General features: G+C 35.0%; 1 pseudogene; it reads left to right on the top strand.

Annotated features, from left to right (window-relative positions):
• The first annotated feature begins 3093 nt into the window (after nucleotides 1-3093).
• On the top strand, nucleotides 3094-4081 carry LOC141493869 (serine/threonine-protein phosphatase 2A catalytic subunit alpha isoform pseudogene; annotated as a pseudogene).
• Nucleotides 4082-7260: the final 3179 nt, after the last annotated feature.

The raw sequence follows: 7260 nt of genomic DNA, 5'->3' as shown, positions 1-7260 counted from the left end.
TTAGGAAGGAAGAAACAAAACTCTTACTCTTTGCAGAAGACATGATGTTTTACCTAGAGAACCCTAAAAAATCATCTAAGAAACTACTGGAAACAATTAGCAACTTAAGCAAAGCCGCAGGATATAAAATAAACCCACATAAATCCTCAGTATTTCTATATAATGCCAACAAGATTCAGTAGTAGGAGTTAGAAAGAGAAATCCCATTCAGACAACATAAAATACTTCAGAGTCTACCTGCCAAGTGAGGCTCAGAAACTCTAGGAAATGAACTATTAAATACTTTTCACAAAAATAAAATCAGACCTAAATAACTGTACAAATACCAACTGCTCATAAATAGGCCAAGTTATTAAAATAAAAATTATAATTCTACCTAAATTAAAATACTTATTTAGTGTCATAACAAACTTCCACAAAATTATTTTAGTGAACTAGAAAAAAATTGTAACTAAATTCATGGAATATCAATAGATTTAATGAAAAAATGCAAAAGAAGGTGGCTTTGCTTTACCAGGTGTAAAACTATATTTTAAGGCATCAGTTTTCAAACTGTCTGGTACTGGCTAAGAAAGAGAGCGGTGGATCAGTGGAATAGATTAGGAGCAAAAGAGACAGCAGAAAATGATGATAGTAATCTATTGCTTGATAAACCCAAAGAATCCACCCTCTGGGATAAAAAAATCAGTCCAATAAAATGACTGGGGAAAACTGGAACATAGCATTGGAGAGACTTAGATTAAACTGAAATCTCACACCCTATACAAAGATCAAAATGGGTGCAATAGTTAAATATATAAATGCCAATATCATAAGCAAAATAGGGGAACAAGGAATAGTTCACTTGTCAGACTGATCTGAATGGGTGTAGTTTATGACCAAGGAAGTGATAGAGAACATCATCAAAAACAAACTGGATAATTTTGATTACATTATATTAAAAAAAATTACACAAGCAAAACCACTCTAATGAAAATCAAAATAAATGTAGCAAATTGGGGAAAATGTTTATAAGTGTTGCTGACAAAGGACTCATTTTTAAAATAGAGACCAAATTGAGTCAAGTTTATTAAAAAAAGCAACAAAAACAAAGCAAAGCAAAAAAAAAGTCATTCCCCAATTGACAAATGGTCAAAAGATATGCAAAAGCAATTGGCAGAAGAGGAAATCAATGCTATCTAGAGTCATATGAAAAATTGCTCTAAATCATTATTGATTAGAGAAATGCAAAGTAAAGCATCTCTGAGTTACCACCTCATATCATACTATTTGGCCAATATGATCATAAAGGACAATGATCTATGTTGGAAGGGATGTGGGAAATCTGGGAGATTAATACATTGTGGGAGGAGCTGTGAACTGCTCCAACCTTGCTGGAGAGCATTTAGAAATTATGCCCAAAGGGCAATAAAATATACATATCCTTTCATTCAGTAATATCACTATTGGGACTATATCCTTAAGAGATATTGTAAAAGGGTAAAAACTTGTCCAAAAATATTCATAGCATTTTTCTTTGTAGTGGCAAAGAATTAGAATTCAAGGGAATATCTATCTTTTGGAGAATGGTTAAAAAATTGTGGTATATGTATATGATGGAACACTATAGTTCTATTAGAAATCAAGAATTTCAGAGTAGCTTTGAAAAACATGCATGAATTAATATTGATTGAGTTAAACAGAACCAGAAGAAGATTGTATACTGCATACAGCACCATGAGGGAGATGTACGACCTTAATGGACTTGCTTACTCCGTCAGTGTAATAATCAGGGACAATTTAGGGATTCTTTGATGGAGAATACTATCTGTATCCAGAGAAAGAACTGTGGAGATTAAAGAAAGACCAAAGATCATTATCTCCAATTTCATTTTTAAAAATGTTATCTTATGTACTACATAATTTTGCTATCTCAAATATTTTTCTCTTCCCCAAGGTAATGTTTTTCCTCTCAACATATTCAATTTTGGTCAATGCATTATCATGGAAATAATGTTAAGATTATCAGATTGTATTCTGTTGGGGGTGGTGGGAAGGAAGGGAGGTAGAGGGTAAATACTAAAATATATAATACAGAAAATGATTGATAGAAACTACTATTGTATATAATTGGAAAAAACGAAATATTTGTATAATAAAAATAAAGGTATTTATTTGACAACAACAACAAAATCTCCCCGATGACACCGAGGTAAAAAAAAATAGAAGGAAGAAAATATTCATAATAGAAATAAAATACAGTTCCCATTTTTTTAAAAGCAAGCTCTTAAGTACCAATAGACATTTATGTTGTTCATAACTAGAGCATTTGGCTGTCTCATTTTTATAAGAAGTAAAATCTCCATTAAATAAAAATGTTTGGTTTTGTATCATATATATGTATATATACATTTCTATATATGTATATGCACATACATAAATATATGCCTATACACACACACACACACACACACACACACATATATATATATATATATATGTATATACACACATATTCATGTGTACATAGCATATGATATTGACAAGGAAATATTTAAGATTTTTAAATCTGTGGTTATATAATTTTGAGTTGTGAGTTGAAGATTTTTTTATTTTTGTCAGGTTATATGTAAAACAATTTTTTTAACACTGATTTTGAAAACTGGGGTCCAAATTGTCACGCTTTCCTCCCTTCCTACCCCATCTCATTAAGGAGGTAAGAAATTTATTATATATTACACATGTGGAGTCATACAAAACATCTCTATTTCAATTATGAAGGAAAATATAGATGAAAAAATGCAACAACTTAAAGAAAAATAAATTTTAGAAGTGAAGGCTATTGACTATATTAAATTAACAAAATTTTGCACTATTAAAATCAATGCTGACATTACAGAGAAGCCGAGCTCTGGAGCTAGAGGGAGAGGAGGCGTCGCTGCCACCGGGGCCCAGTCTCCGCTGAGAGTCCGTGTTCAAACAGCCGGTCAGAAAAGCCGGCCCGGCCGCCACCCACAGGCCCCGCTGGAGGCAGTGGCAGTCGTGTGCTTGCATGCTTGGGGCTGGAGCTGCGGGCAGGTGCTGGGAGGGCCCCGAGGCGGCGGCGGCCGCATCATGGACGAGAAGGTGTTCACCAAGGAGCTGGACCAGTGAGTGGATCGAGCAGCTCAAACGAGTGCAAGCAGCTCTCTGAGTCCCAAGTGAAGAGTGTCTGTGAGAAGGCTAAAGAAATCCTTACAAAGGAGTCCAATGTACAAGAGGTGCGATGTCCAGTCACTGTCTGTGGAGATGTTCATGGGCAATTTCATGATCTCATGGTACTTTTTAGAATTGGTGGCAAATCACCAGACACAAATTACTTGTTTATGGGCGATTATGTTGACAGAGGATATTATTCAACTGAAACAGTAACACTGCTTGTAGCTCTTAAGGTTCGTTATCGTGAACGTATCACTATTCTTTGAGGGAATCATGAGAGTAGACAAATCACACAAGTATATGGTTTCTATGATGAGTGTTTAAGGAAATATGGAAATGCGAATGCTTGGAAATATTTTACAGACCTTTTTGATTATCTTCCTCTAACTGCCTGGGTGGATGGTCAGATTTTCTGTCTACATGGTGGTCTCTCACCATCCATAGATACACTGGATCATATCAGAGCACTTGACCTCCTACAAGAAGTTCCCCATGAGGGCCCAATGTGCGACTTGCTGTGGTCAGATCCAGATGAACGTGGTGGTTGGGGTATTTCTCCTCGAGGTGCTGGAAATACATTTGGGCAAGATATTTCAGAGACGTTTAATCATGCCAATGGCCTCACATTGGTGTCCAGAGCTCACCAGCTGGTGATGGAAGGATATAACTGGTGCCATGACAGGAATGTAGTAACAATATTCAGTGCTCCAAACTATTGTTACCGTTGTGGTAACCACCTGCAATCATGGAACTTGATGATACTCTAAAGTACTCCTTCTTGCAGTTTGACCCAGCACTGCGTAACGGTGAACCACATGTTACTCGTCCTACCCCAGACTACTTCCTGTAATGAGATTTTAAACTTGTACAGTATTGCCATGAACCATACGTTGACCTAAAGGAAATGGGAAGAACAATAACTCCACAGTGTCAGAAAATAGTTAACATTCAAAAAACTTGTTTTCATACGGACCAAAAGATGTGCCATATAAAATACACAGCCTCTTGTCATCAACAGCCGTTACTACTTTAGAATGAACCAGTTCTTTTCATGCTGAAGCAACATTCTTGGTCAAGAAACCAGTTTCTGGCATAGGTTATTTGTAGTTACTTTTGCTTTCTCTGAGAGACTGCAAATATTAAGATGCAAACATTAACTCCTCGTGAATACAGTTTAACTTTCCATTTAGCTATAGCCTTACCCAGCATGACTATAGATAAGGATAGCAGCAAACAATCATTGGAGCTTAATGAACGTTTTGAAAAATAAGTACCAATGTCTCCCTTCTATTTGTGAGTTTTGAAATTGTTTTGTTTATTTTTCACGGAATACTGTTTAATTTAATTGTATGATTTGTCTGCCCTCAGTTTATTTCCCTTCCCAGCCTCAGCCCTACATTGTTCTTTGTTATTGTCAGATACTGGTGAGTTGTTTTGAACTGAACTGGGTTTTTTTTTTTTTCCTGCAAGATGTTACTACTGCACAAGAGCTCTGCAGTGTTTTTCATAATAAACGTGTGAACTAAGTACTGAAAAAAAATCAATGCTGTAAAATTAGAAGAAACGAAGAAATTTGGGAAACAATCTTCACAACCCAAAGTTCTCATAAAGGTCTTATTTATAAAATCAATTACATCAAATTGATAAGATCATAAATCATTCCCCAATTGATAAATGGTTAAAGAATCTGAACAGTTTTCAAATGAAGATATTAAACTATATGTAATCATATGAAAAATGCTCCAAATCACTTTTGAATAGAGAAATGCAAAATAAACAACAATGAGGTATCCTCTATTACCTATTAGATTAGCCAAGATGAGGAAAAGGGAAGATGATCAATGTTGGAGAGGTTGTGGGAAGATTGGGACATTGATGTGTTGCTGGTGGTATTGTCAATGGATTCAACATTTCTGGAGAGCAATAGGGACGTATGCCCAAAGAGCAATAAAACCATTCATAACCTTTGAATATATATATATATATATATATATATATATATATATATATATATATATATATATATACCCTAATATCCTAGAACAAAAGACAAAACAGTTCTTGAAGTAATTCATTGATCACCTCTCAAAATAGATCCCAGAAAAAAAATCCAAATTTCAGAATTTTCAATTAAAGGAGAAAATAATGCAAGCAAACAAAATGAAGCTTTACTTTATTTTAATTTCAATGAATTACTATCAGAATTATACAGTACTTATTATATTCAATATTAAATGATTGGATGATCTGGAATATGATATTCTGGAGGGCAGAGGCGTTTTAATTGCAACCAATTATTAACTATTCTGTAAAATCAATTGCATTGGGGGGGTGAAGATGAATTTCAATGACATAGAGTATTTGCAAATTGTTCTGATAAAATGACTGGACCTGAACAAAAAAATTCAATCTTCAAATATAATACTCAAGAGAAGGATAAAAACGTAAACAAAAATGAAAAAATGGCATCCCTATTAGGGAAGACAATACCTGTAATTCTTGAGAATTTCATTTCTCTTGTGGAAGTTAAAAGAAACACACTTGGGGGGGGGTAATGTGTGGGGGTCCAGCCTCCACAGGGTCCTTGAAACTTGACAGGAGGGATAGAATCGGCGAAATGAGTTGAGTCAACAAGTGGGTATGGGTAGGAGCAGGTTGACTGACTGTCAGCTGCTTAGATTTATTTTTATAGTCTTAGAATCATATGAAACAAGCACATATTGGTTACCTATACTAACTATTCTCTCACCATCTTTATCATATATTCCTGTGTATGATAAGGGGGGCAAAGCTGTTAATTTCCTTGGAATTCTATCTTACCCATCTTGTATCTGGTTTCCCTGTATATATTCTGACATCTCCCTGGAACTCCCAGTGCTGTGTCTTCTAAAGATTTCATAATGCTGAAGCCTTTTGTATGTCTCAGGGAAAGGCAGTCCTGTTAAATTCACAATCTGTTTTATTCAAGGAATTTCTCTGAAATCCTTCCTTTATAGTCATTCCACTATTAGGATGAGTACGTTTTGCAATCAATAATAGACCTATAAATATGGGTATACATGGAATCTCTATATATATTGAAGAATGAAATGTTCCATCAGGCAGTGTAACTGCCCTGAGTCTTCTTGATGTGACTGTGTCAAACAGCTTAGAGACCCTGGCTCCCAACAGGTATGGTTATAGGATGACCATGAAAGAATTAAGGGTTTAATAAATACTTTTACTAATGATAATTGAATATGGTTGCAGCAATTGTATTTAGAGATATGCATATAAAGGCATCTTGAAGTGATATTGCTCACAAAGGTTAATATTTCTATTGTGGCAGAGGGAGATAGTATACTTAGATGTTTTGCTCATTATTAAACCATAAAGAGATTTTGGTTTGCTTGATGCTTTAGGTAACAAAGACTGTAAAGGGACAGAAGAATTTAGCTTATTCTACATTTTAGTTAATGAAAGTTGAAGTTCTATTGGGACAGAGGAAGAGAATGTAATTGGACATAAATAGATTGTGAAGTGATTTTGCTTTACTTGATAGTTTAGCTCATAAGAATTATATATCCAAGAGTATGTTATAAATTGATTATAATTTGATTGCATTTATGGCACTTGAGAAGTGTATTTCCACTTGGACAGAAGAGGGGAGTATACCTGGACTGAGGTTGGGAGTATACAGTGTCCATGGTGCAATGATGCTTATAAAGCATTCAATAGAACCATCACTCAATCAACCCTTACTTCTACCAGGACAGATAAAAGGAGAAGATTTCAACAGAGGGGATCTAAGTACAAGACATGGATACAACAATAAAGTCATGAAAGGAGGGATTATATTAGGAGAAAATGAGGCATTAGAGGTTAAATAATACCATATGAAGAGGCACAAAAACTAAATACAGTAGTGGGAAAGAAGGGATCTTGTCAACATTGAGTGAATCATACTTTCAGCACATTTGGTCGAAAGAAGGAATAACATACATTCCCAATTGGGTTTTAAAATTTTCCAAACCGGGGGGCAGAGCCAAGATGGCGACAAAAAGGGGATCCAGTCTTAGGAGCTCTCTGATAAAACTTGAAACT

This window comes from Macrotis lagotis, chromosome 7, assembly GCF_037893015.1.
Source record: "Macrotis lagotis isolate mMagLag1 chromosome 7, bilby.v1.9.chrom.fasta, whole genome shotgun sequence".
In the NCBI taxonomy this organism is placed as follows: domain Eukaryota; kingdom Metazoa; phylum Chordata; class Mammalia; order Peramelemorphia; family Peramelidae; genus Macrotis; species Macrotis lagotis.
This window is presented reverse-complemented; position numbering and strand designations above follow the sequence as displayed.